The sequence below is a fragment of the Myxocyprinus asiaticus genome, chromosome 21 (genome assembly GCF_019703515.2).
Source record: "Myxocyprinus asiaticus isolate MX2 ecotype Aquarium Trade chromosome 21, UBuf_Myxa_2, whole genome shotgun sequence".
Taxonomy (NCBI): Eukaryota; Metazoa; Chordata; class Actinopteri; order Cypriniformes; family Catostomidae; genus Myxocyprinus; species Myxocyprinus asiaticus.
This window is the reverse complement of record NC_059364.1, coordinates 24,100,928-24,114,045: the sequence shown is the minus strand read 5'-3', so window position 1 is coordinate 24,114,045 and position 13,118 is coordinate 24,100,928. Positions and strand designations below refer to the sequence as shown.

General features: G+C 36.2%; 1 protein-coding gene across 4 annotated transcripts in view; it reads left to right on the top strand.

Annotated features, from left to right (window-relative positions):
• LOC127411817 (SERTA domain-containing protein 2-like) overlaps positions 1 to 13,118 on the top strand; it is a 346,503-nt gene that overhangs the window by 269,622 nt on the left and 63,763 nt on the right. The window contains exon 1 of one of the 4 annotated variants that reach the window (XM_051647621.1): positions 6,753 to 7,010. The exons of the other annotated variants lie outside the window; for them this stretch is intronic. The gene's annotated coding sequence lies outside the window, so the exon portion shown is untranslated. Of the gene's footprint in view, positions 1 to 6,752; positions 7,011 to 13,118 lie in introns of those variants that run through there. 4 annotated transcript variants of the gene reach the window in all.

Here is a 13,118-nt window from a genome sequence, read left to right as displayed (position 1 = left end):
TACTACAATGTCTGACCTTTCCAAAAAGACCATTAGACACCTGCAGCTCATTCAGAATGCTGCTGCCATGATTCTCACCTGAACTAAAAAATCTGAACATATTACTCCAGTCCTCAGGTCTTTACACTGGCTTCCAGTTACATTTAGAATTTAATTTAAAGTACTATTGCTCATTTATAAATCACTCAATGACCTAAGACATAAATACATTGCAGAAATTTATGAAAATAAACCTAACAGACCTCTCAGATCATTAGGATCAAGTCAGTTAGAATTTCCAAGGGTTTATTCAAAACAAGGTGAGACTGTGTTTAGCTATTATGCCACCCACAGCTGGAACCAGCTTCCAGAAGAGGTCAGGTGTGCTCCAACAGTAGCCACATTCAAGTTTAGACTGAAAACACATCTGTTTAGCTATGCATTTATTAACTGAACTGCATCATTTTATTTCTGTATGTTTTATTTTTTATTCATTTTAGTAATATTTACTTTTTTAAATTTATTGTATTACTTTTTATTCTTATTTCTTTTACTTAATGGGTTAAAACACTTATTTGATCTTGTATTTTCTTTACCATTTTTATGTAAAGCACTTTGAATTGTATTGTGTATGAAATGTGCTATATAAATAAACTTGCATTGCCTTACCTAATATGTAATGTTTAAAGTGTGATTATTAGCTATATTTATACTGTAGGAAATCAGCTGGATAAGTATTTATAATGCTGTTGCATTTATTTATTTATTCTCATACCTTCTAGTTTAGACTTTTGCACCATTGTACATCTATGGCTCCTAAATTATTTAATTGTGGCCCAAAACTAGGTATATGAGGGAGCAGGAATATAGCAGGCATAGGCTATATATGAAAGAGAAAGAGTTTTCATACCTCAAGAATGCAATAATATTTGTAACCACCAGATGGCATTCTTTTGTCTAGTAATTTCCTTTTCTTTTTAAAGGAATAGTTCACCCAAAAATGAAAATTCTCTCATCATTTACTCACCCCCATGCCATCCCAGATGTGTATGACTTTCTTTCTTCTGTAGAACACAAATTAAGATTTTAGAAGTATATTTAAGCTCTGTAGATGGAATAATACAATGGAAGTGAATGGATGCCAAAAACTTTAAGCCCCAAAAAGCACATAAATGCGGCATAAAAATAATCCATAATACTCCAGAGGTTAAATCCATATCTTCATAAGTGATGTGATAGGAATGGGTATTTAATATTTAAGTCCACTTTTGCTAGAAATTCTTCTCCCTGCCCAGTAGGGGGCATATGCATGAAGAATGTGAATCACCAAAAAACACAAGAAGAAGAACATGAAAGTGAAAATTAAACTGACTGAGCAGGGAGGAGAATTTATAGTAAACAATTGACTAAAATATTGATCTGTTTCTCACCTACACCTATCAAATCGCTTCTGAAGCCACTGGAGTCAAATGGATGACTTTTATGCTGACCTATGTGACTTTTGGAGCTTCAACATTTTTGCACCCATTTCAGAGCTGAAATATTCTTCTAAAAATCTTCATTTGGGTTCTGCTGAAAAAAGAAAGTCATACATGTCTGTGATGGCATAAGGGTGAGTAAATGATGAGAGAATTTTCATTTTTGGGTGAACTTCTTTACGAAAAATATTGTTATTGCAAACTAAACAGGCATAATTGATAATTGCTTATTCGACTTGTGATGCACAGAATTATGTAATATGCACTGCAAAATGATTTGTAATGTTCCTCTTCCTAAGGTTATGCCATGTGATTCTTGATTATTGTGATTTACTGTGGTGCCAAGAAGACATAAAGATTGTGATTTTTAAGAGGTTATGCAATCTGATAGGGAGGTTCTGATGACCATTCTCTCAGGACAGCTAGCTTTACCCCAAAAACCTGACAAATCAAATGTCAGACTCCAAGATTTATGACTGTCTGCACTTATTCCATCAGACATGCTACATCAGTTTAGTCTCTCTCTCTCTCTCAAACACACACACAGTTTTCTTGGCCCGTTGTCCCATTTAGTCAAACATTAGAGTCAACACTCAATATTTTCCTTGCTGGTGAATTAAAAAACAAGCCAATGGGAGAAACATTAAGAGAAAACATCTCTCTTACTTTCTCTGCAAGGCCAGACCTTCCAAGGCCTTTTCTTTTTAAGTTAATGCCTATTTTCCGCAGTGGCTGGCTTTTTTGAACACTCCATTTCCTGCTATGCAGTAGAGATTTAAGTTGTAACAAAAAGATTGAGCCAAGCTGTCGGTGGGCATCTTGCCAAAGCATGCTGCCTTTTTTCTGTTCCACCACTTGGAGAACTCTGCATGAGAACACGTCTGACTCAGATACATGCCATTTGACTGTAAGTTCTCTAAAACTTACCTTCGATGCTTCTAGTAAAGTATTGCAGCGACCATTTAGGCTTTATTTAAAAAAAAAAAAAAAAAAAAACAAAAAAAAATCCGTTTTGCAAAGTGAAAGCTTTGCATATCTGTTTCTTATACAGATATGTGATGACTTCTGAGCTCACATTTTGCTCCGTCATTTTACACTTCGTCGTGCTTTAGATAAACAACACATTACTAGAATGTGTGCAAGAAGTCAGGCTCTTTAAATAACATGTCAATCACCTACAAGCAGGAGGGGCTTATCCAAAAGTGGACGGGCACCTCCAAGTGGGAGGGACTTGTGCAGCACGTAGGCGGGGAGATCTTCTATAACGTACGTGAGCAGTGATGGTAGCAAACGAAATCAAGGACTTAATGTAAATTGTTGAATATGTTATCTTTCTATACGACTTTAACATATTTATTTAACAAGTTATTTTAATTTTTGACATAAATGTGTAAGCCTTTGTGATTTGTAGCTAGGCTACTATGTTAAATCCACGTTTGAGAAATCTAAAGTGGCATGGTGAATTATACATAGGTGCATTGTTATCAAGAAATTGTATCAATTGTTGATTATATTTTTATATTTAAGAATAAAACTGAAAATCTTAAGCAAACATAGAGGCATTAACGTGCACCATGATGGTCTTATTATTACTTAGTAAGTACATACAATATGTGGAGTGGGAAGGGAAACTTGACCACCATTTAACCACCGGTGTTAAGTTTTAAAGGTATAGTTCACCCATAAATGAAAATTCTATAATTCTTTAGTCACTCTTATGTTGTTCCAAACCTGTATGTTTTTCTGTATTCCATGAAACATAATAGGAGATGTGAGACAGTATGTTATCTGCAGTTGCCATTCACTTTCATTGCGTAAAGTTCAGTACATTAAAAGTGCATGGTGAGTCTGAGGCTGTCAGACCTTAGTACTATTTTGTCTAAAATCTCCTTTTGTATGTAATGCAAGAAGGTAAGTCTTTGACAAGGTAATGTGCACAATTGTTAAGCAACATTATCACAGATGGCTGGATACATGTTTCATGCTCAGACCTCTAGTTCATTTCTAGTAATTTAGTATGCTTATTTAATATGGATGCCAGATAATTGTTGTGTTCAGCCATGTTTTTGTAATTTCTACCCATATGTGGATGACTGCATTAAAGGTGCACTCAGTAATTTTTTCTTCATTAAAAAAGTTTAACTCCTAAAGACATGAATTGTAATTTTGCAATATATGTAGAAATCATGACCACTCACATTAAAAGTATCCTTATAAAAGCCGTTTTAATCTACATGGAGAGGGTCCGCATATGGGGGCTGCCATGTTATGATCACATGACCAGCCGAACACTACTCACTTAATCTCAGTAACTGTCCTGTTATTTGACACGTTCACTCATTGATTAAAGTAATCATGGATGCTAATTCTCAACAATGGCATCTGAAACTGAAAACTATTGATTTTAAATGATGCTGCCAAGCTGTTAGGTGTCAGTGTAAGTCCAAGATGACACAAAGACAAGTTACTGAGTGCACCTTTAAAGGTGTTTAAGATTGTCTGTAGTCTGAAAGAGAGAGAGAGAGAGAGAGAGATCAAACAACCACCTAGATAATGGTTCACACAAAGGATTAAAACAAAAAACACAAGCAAGGACCATAAAGTAGTCCATCCAACTTGTGTGTTATATCCTAAGTCTTCTGAAACCATATGATAACTGATATCTATGATTCTGTGAAAAACAACAACAACAAAAAAACAAAAAAAAAAAACAGCTGTAGTGACCAAACACCAATCGTTGAGTCACATAGGGCCTATTGACAGAGTAGTTTCTGATGTGTATTTCCAATGAAGTTCCATGCCAATGTTGAGTAGAGTCTAATGTCAATCAGGTTTGGAGTGATATGAGGGTAAATAATGGGAATTTTAATTTATGTATTAACTAGCTCTGACCCTAACAATGGAAAAACTGTGCTTACACCTTGGTGCCGAAAAGAAAAGTACTTATTTACATTCCTGTCAATGTCTGCTCATGCCAGTCAATCTCTCATGCTATTATGAGAAAGGAGTACAGAAGGGGGGTTTTCCCATACATATGATGTATAAATAATAATTACAACTTTTTATAAAACACTGTTTTAAGCAACCTCTATCATTTATGATGTCATAATGCCATAATCTTATCTATGTACAAAAAGGCAAGCAGTCTTATTATTATTATTTGTCTTTATCATGGGCATACAATTATTTGGCTGTCTAAGAACATTAACAGTCACAGAGGCACCAAAATAATAAGATTAGTAAGCTAAAATAAAACTATAATATATATTTAAAAGTGCATATAGTAATACATTTTCTAAAAGTAGGTTCACACACCTCCTTCCAATGTGCAGTACATACTCCATCCATCCTTCTTCTATAGCCACTTGTCCTATGTAGGGTCGCGGGTAGTGCTGGAGCCTATCCCAGCTGTCTCGGGCCAAAGGTAGGGAAACACCCTGGACAGGTGGCCACTCCATCACAGGGCTAACACACACATTCACACTCTCACCTACAGGCAATTTAGAGTTTCCAATTCACTTGACCTGCATGTTTTTGGACTGTGGGGGAAACCAAAGCAAGCACAGGAAGAACATGCAAACTCCACACAGAAAGGCCCTGGGTGAGTCAGGACTCAAACCAGGGACCTTCTTGCTGTGAGGCGACAGTGCTACCACTGAGCCATTGTGTCACCCTCTGCAGTACATGGACACAAAATATATAAAGAATAATATATAATATTCCATATTTACACATATCTGCAATAAACATTCATCAGGTTATTTGTACTCTAGGAATAGCAGAGCAGTACTATAGCTGTAAATAAACATGTTTTAAAGACAAGTAGGGAAATAAATATAGGGGTTACAGTGCAATCTTAAAGGATTTACAAAAATCCAAACATGTTCAGAGCGCTAAAAAAGTACGGAGTAAGCTCCGTCAATGAAAACAATCACTGACACTTTAAATCATGTAACACTTCACATACACAGTGAAAACCAAGAGCTTTTTACACAAATGTGATCCTTCAAGAGCTCAAATGTTCAACCTTTAAATGCATACCTCGGATCTTTAGAGACCCAGGAGTCCAGGACCTCATTTCAACACCTGTACCTCATCCATTTTTTGGAGTTGTGCCCACACCTCTTTAATATTCCTCAACTTCTCACACAAAATAATTGTAATGGTTTAAGTACCAAAAGTGTATAGGGTCATTAGAGACCCTAAGTATGTAAGAGTGTTTTTTTTTTGTTTTTTTTTTGCACTTCCATAAATGATATATTTTTGTAATGATCATTTAATATCAATATAAGTTTACTATCATAGGATTTATATTTCTTTGTTTATTACAAGATAAATTAGTACTATTTTTATACAAATAAATCCTATATCATGTTGGTTTTCTGTGCAACAGTTGTGAATTATCAGTATCCCATACGCATGTACACATACAATACATGTTATTTCTTACCCAAGGTGGCGCTGTTGTTTCAGTGATTGACTTGATTTATATTTTACATGGCTATTTGATGAAGAAACAACATGGAAGTAAACTATAGCAAGTGTAACACATGAACAGTATGATATGACTATTGTCATTTGGGTGTACTACTGAAATTATATAAGCTGTGCATCTATTTAGACTCAATAAGTGCCTGAGAAAATACTTGTGTATCTTATGTGTTATGTGTAGCTCAATATGTTTCTGACAGCCAGCTGCGTCTCATGAAATGTCAGTGTGAAAGTAATGAATCCTATTCTAGATTTGTCCTGATCTTTTGCATGATCTCTTTGATATATGAAAAATAAAACATCAAAATATTATTTTATAATTTTCTAAATTACTTATATTCACAAAGATTTTTAGAATAATATTTAAACTCTGTAGAACCTACAGAGCTGAGATATTCTTCTAAAAACCTTCATTCGTGTTCTGCAGAAGAAAGAAAGTCATACACACCTGGGATGGCATTAGGGTGAGTAAATGATGAGAGAATTCATTTTTGGGTGAACTATCCCTTTAAGGGTTAATTTATGTAATATAAAGCAAGCTTGCTTTACAGCCGGAGATCAAATCGGACCATTTCCGAGTGGGAATAAACTACTTCAACCTATCTGACGTGTTCACCCGTATGTACAGCCCACTTGGAGTTGTCCTGCCCATTTGTAGCTGGCTCCCACCTCCGTTTATACAGCAGCATTTTATGCATTTTTATTGGTTTATTCTGCGAGAAGAGGGCGGGGCATACAACTGAGATTCAACCTCGACTCAGAGTGCGACCTATTATTCAAATTCAATGTCTTGTAATAGCGACTTACTAACACGCAGTGTCACCGAAAACAACCTACCCAATACTTTTAGGGACACTTAAGAACTCTGACTCTCATTTGTGCAACTGTTGACTTTTTCTCGGTCTGATGAGGCACGGGACGTTCAAAAAGTGCCATGTGAATTCATGTCGACAACCAAGGCATGCCGAATGCACTGATACAATGTAACGCATTATAGAATAATTCCGTTGAGCAGTCAGTGATTGACACTTTTAACCTGATCGTACAAGTCCTTCAAGAAGGGTGAGTAGACGTTTAAATTACCAACATAAGGGGCTGTTCAGACCGAACGCGTTCTTGCGCTAAAAAAGCTAGCCGGAGCGCCACGAATGCAACAGAACGCAGGTGTCCCGAGACGCGTTTTTAACTGTTAAAGTTTTTTTAATTTGACACGGCGTCATAAAACGCAGCGCTCCTGCGCGAGACGCAGCGCATCTGTCAAAGACGTCCATCTTGTGTATATTTACATAGGAAAAACATTTTTTAAAAGAATGCGGACAGACGCAAATACGCGTTCGGTGTAAACTGCCCCTGAGTCTTGTGCTTTGATGTGGGTCAGAAAGTAAGATGGGTTGCCCCTGCAAGCAAGCGTGCGGACGTGCATGTGTTGATCCCAGTGTTTACCTCTTTGTAAATATTGCTACTACATCAACAAAACTTGAAAAATCTCTAAACACAATCTGTCAGAGTATTGGTATTATCTACTTATGATCGTTGCGTGTTGGTAGTTCTAAAATCTACCAGATAAAGCAATGCATGCTTTGGTGTCATTATAACTGTATTTTGAGCCCGTTGAGACTTGAAGGTGCTGCTGCTAAATGTCTGTCAATTAACGGGCTGAAGAGTTTTCTCAATGTAGCTACCACTGGCTTCCAAAATGTTTTTTTTTTTTTTTTTTTTTTTCCTTTTCTGGTGGATAAAATAAAATGAACCCAGTGTTAAAAATTGTAGGTTCCCAGAATGTTCTGGGAACATTAGTTTATGGTTATAAAAAAAAAAAAAACCTAGAAAGAACATTCCTTGAATGTTAGGAATTTGTTCCCCAAAATAACCAAACGGGAAGCTTACACCAACGTTCAGGGAATGTTAATTCTATGTTTGCTGGGAAGACTGCGAATACGGATGAAATAGGCCATGATTATCGCAATAATTATATGACTATACCCAAGTAATATTTGTTTACATGGATGCTGCAGCAGACTCAAATAACTGTCTTGTATATTTCTCAAACATTATGTTTTTATGAAATAGGTCCAAAGAAGAAGTGAACATTTAGGAAGCATGCTACGGTTTCCCACCGGTCCAGAATCAGTTGGTTAAAGCTAGAGTTGGCAATGGCAGATTAGAGACTCATCTAATTTAGTTGATAATCCAGATTAGTTTGTGTGCCGTGCACAGTTCTGTGTTCGTTCAGAGAGCTGGGATTTCAGACTCATCACTTCATTAAAGGTCACTTTTGACCAATTAAAACATTCCCCATCCAGCCCGTTATGTTGCTATAATGTATTAAGCAGTCAAACTTTAAAAATCAGTTTTAACCTTCATTTGTATTTAATCACACATGAAGTGCAGACGTCCAAATCACCCACCAACTAGTTTCCCTTTCCCAATGAAAGATCATAACCTCAGCTCATAAACCTTATTAAGGTTTTTTACAGGCATTATTTTTAAAAGCTTCCAAAACTGCTCTATTGCTGTTCATATGATTTGCCTATATCACAATACCCTGTGTAATAAGCATAGGGATAACGTTCCCCTATCAGTCAGGGTTTTGCAGTGCCAGTCCCTGTGGGCTTAGACCCAGGCTGTTTCCAATGAAATACTTAAAGCCTTAAAACAGTTACATTCTCTGCCAGTCTGTAATGTTTTAATATGCTATAAATCATAGGATCAGTGTTACAGAATTGCTCGAATGCAATTGCATTGAATCCTGTGTAAATGAACTGCCAGTGCCTGGGGCAGTGACCTGCTTTTCATTATACTGTGCAGGAAGCACATTCACTGTATTGAACTCTGAAGCATCAGGCACACTGATAACCTAGGTGTTTTATGAATGCTAAACCTCCAGAGAGATGTGTCAAGACTTTACTTAAGGTGTAACCTGTGGCCTGCACCATGAACAATTTTGTGTTGCTGTATTGTATTGCTGTGTTATATGATGTTAGCATACTGTAGCTTGATCAGCAACAGACATTTCTTGATTAGTTGATTATCCTGATTTTACAAAAGTTTAATACAGGTATTTTTGTCTTTATATCTACTGCTAACTGATACTAACTTCTCACACTTTTTGTGTCAGTCCCACTCAGATTCAGTCAAGACTGAAAAGTCTCGTAGACTTTTGAAAGTCTTGGAAGAGCTCTGAATTCAGATATTTAGACCTATTTAGACATTTAGACATTTGATAAGAATATGCAGATGTGACATTGGCAGGTAGAGCAAGATACAGATAATTCTCTAACCTGAGATCTGTGACTACTTCTCTAATGCCATTAGCCTAGTTCACTCGAAAATAAAAATGTTGTTTTCATTTGCTCACCCTCATGTCATTCCAAACCCAAATGACTTTGTTTCTGTGGAACACAGTTTTAAAGAATGTTGACGCTGCTCTTTTTCCATACAATCTAAGTGAATGGGGACTGAGGCTGTACCGTACATTCTGCCTAACATCTCCTTTTGTATTCCACAAAAGAAAGTCATACATGTTTGGATAGACATGAGGGTGTGTAAACAGCCCTCTACATTACGAGTAAATCACTTGCATATGCGCCGAAATTTCATTTACATTGCATTTAACAGTCAACTCTGATTTTGGTTAAACATTTCCACTGACTGTTTTCACAACATCCTCGGTTTTACAGCATGGCTACAGAGCAGTGTAACATGCCTGTTTGACGTCTGTTGGAAGGTAAAAAGTGTTGCAAAACTCGAAAACTTGTCGATTTGAGAACATGTACAGTACAATACAAATATTTGTACATGAAATTCAATACTTATTATGCAAGTAAGTGTTTCCTTTTGGCTCACTCTGTGTATTGTGTATCCAAGGACAAGATCCTACACTCTCGTCAAAAAACAGTAAAGAACTGGCAGCAGGGTTGCCAGCATGTTACTGTAAAATTAATGGTGTCTTGCTGTTGCTGAAATTAACAGCTAGATACTGTTTTTACAGCTACAGTATACAACTGTAATTTAGCAGCAAATAGCAGGCAAATTACATACTATCTACTGTTATTGAAATGAACAGCTATGTTCACAGCATGCACTGCGGCATGAAGAAATTACTTCGATTGTTTACTATTTACTGGTTAATTTTGACGTTGTTTTTGTTGTAGTCTAAGTTACTTGGATTTTAATGTTCAGCTCTTACTTATGTATGTTTGTTAATTGTCACCACTGTTGCGTTTTGTATGCCGAGAGTTGATATCTATGTGTCTTCATAACAACTCGAGTCATCCTATAAGTTCATCAAACGCTCAATTTGCCAATATCATTTTGCTGAAATATCCTTTATTGTTTTTGCTTTTATGTTTTTATGTGTAATGCATCACTATTGCCACATATAGTGCCATTTGCAAGGTAGGATCAGATATTCAGTCTGACAAGTGCAATAACTTGTGTTTTACTTAAACATAAATTGACTGGCTGGAAGAACATAATATAATAATAAAGAAGATCCAAGGTACCAGCTCAAGAGATCACTAATCACCATAATGGTGACTTCAATCAAAACACAACTATTGATAACAACACTAATTAAACTGAGACTTCTATTAAGTCTGAATAAATAATTTTGTATGTGTTTTTTTATTTATTTTTATTATTATTATTATTATAAATTTTTTTGTAGCTCCAATGCATTGCCAAAGCACAAATACTTATTCAAGCACAAAGGCTTATGGGTATTTCACCATTATAACCCACAATACAGTGTTATACTGTTATTTTACTGTGTACAGATTGTTGTTTATTTTTTATTTTTTCATAAAAAAATACACTGTTCAATCCTGGCAAAATTGTACATTTAATATGTACATTGCTTCTAAGGTTGATTTTTTTTTTATTTGACTTCTCATTAGACAGACAAGTGAAGGCTGATGTGAGATGATAACCATGTGCCACAAACTAAAATTTGCATGGGGGGGGGATTAAAATATACATTTCAAAATGTCACTTTCACAGTTTCACTTTCACCAAGATGATATCATGATTTTAAATGTTAATTTTCCCTTAATGCCTTGCATAGAACAGCTATTTACTGTAAAACTAGTCACTTCACAATGAGCCTGCTCTTGATCCCCCAGAATGCAACATTTTTAACAGCAAACTACTGTATTTAAGAATCACAGTAGATTCCTGTAGGAATTTGGCCGTAAATTTACAGCAATTTTTTACAGTGTAGCACCCCATTTTCATTTCATGTCTCTTTTAAAATCCTTTCTGTTATTTACATTCAGTTAGTGATCAAAAAGCTAAAAAGAAACATTCATTCTAATAACACATTGCACGGATGAGGTAAAAACAACTGCAACTTCTCTCTCGTTAATGTGCGCTGCGCTAATTCAGCAGTAAATATTTGCTCGCGGTGCTGCCGCTTCTCTTAAAGGTGCACTCAGTAACTTTTTTCTTTGTGTCATCTTGGACTTACACTGACACCTAACGGCTTGGATGCAGCAACATTTAAAATCAATAGTTTTCAGTTTCAGATGCCATTGTAGAAATTTAATATTTACAGTCAGCCATGATTACTTTAATCAGTGAGTGAAAGTGTCAAATAACAGGACAGTTACTGAGATTAAGCAAGTAATATTCAGCTGGTCATGTGATCATAACATGGCAGCCCCCATATGCGGAACCTCTCCATGTAGATTAAAACGGCTTTTATAAGGATACTTTTAATGAGAGTGGTCATGATTTCCCACATATATTGCAAAATTACAATTCATGTCTTTAGGAGTTAAACTTTTTTAATGTGGAAAAAATTATTGAGTGCACCTTTAAAGAGAAAGTACCATTTTAGCACTTGTCACACCGATCAGCCACAACATTAAAACCACGTACCTAATATTGTGGAGGTCCCCCTCGTGCTGCCAAAACAGCGCCAACCCACATCTCAGAATAACATTCTGAGATGCTATTCTTCTCACCACAATTGTACAGAGCGGTTATCTGAGTTACCGTAGACTTTGTCATTTCAGTCTGGCCATTCTCCATTGACCTCTCTCATCAACAAGGCATTTCCATCCACAGAACTGCCCCTTACTGGATATGTTTTGTTTTTTCCACCATTTGGAGTAAATTCTAGAGACTGGTATTCATACCAGCCCGTCTGGCTCCAACAATCCTCCATGTGATTATCTAATCAGCCAATCATGTGGCAGTAGTGCAGTGCATAATATCATTCAGATACGGTTCAGGAGCTTCAGTTAATGTTCACATCAACCATCAGAATGGGGAAAAAAATGTGATCTCAGTGATTTGGACTGTGGCATGTGGATTTGCTGGTGCCAGACGGGCTGGATTGAGTATTTCTGTAACTGCTGATCTCCTGGGATTTTCACACACAACAGTCTCTAGAATTTATTCCGAAACATCCAGTGAGCGGCAGTTATGTACACAGAAATGCCTTGTTGATGAGAGAGGTCAATGGAGAATGGCCAGAATAGTTCGAACTGACAAAGTCTATGGTAGTCAAGTCAAGTCATTTTTATTTGTATAGTGCTTTTCACAACACACATCGTTTCAAAGCAGCTTTACAGGAAATCATGCATTAACAAAAAATGAACCTGTAATATCTATAAAGTATGAGAGTGATCATTGTGTAGTTTGATTAAATATGATTGTAAATTGTGTATAGAAATTAAATAATAATTGTATTTAGAACCCCAGTGAGCAAGCTGAAGGCGAATGTGGCAAGGAACGCAAAACTCCAAAAGATGTTGGTTAATGGAGAAAATAAACCTTGGGATAAACCAGACTCACTGTGGGGGCCAGTTCCCCTCTAGCTAAACAACATGAATATAATGCCAATATTAGTTATTTATGTGCAGTGCAAGTCATGGTTTAAGATTAGTAAACAAAGTAAGTGTTAAGGTCCAGTGTTTAAAAAAAAAGATTTTTTATGAACTGTAAGATTAATGACTAATGTCTTTGAAGTTAATCCTGGATTAACTGCAGAAGTTCACATAGATGCATTGTCCTTTGTTAGTTGGCTGACGAAGGCTTTTGTTGGCAATTAAATGATAGTCTGTGTATTCCATTTCAAGAGTGTAGTCCATCAGCAGACAAAGGTGATACAGGCAGAGATTAATGAGGTGCATCGCAGTTCAACCTGCAGGTCATTTCGGTGAG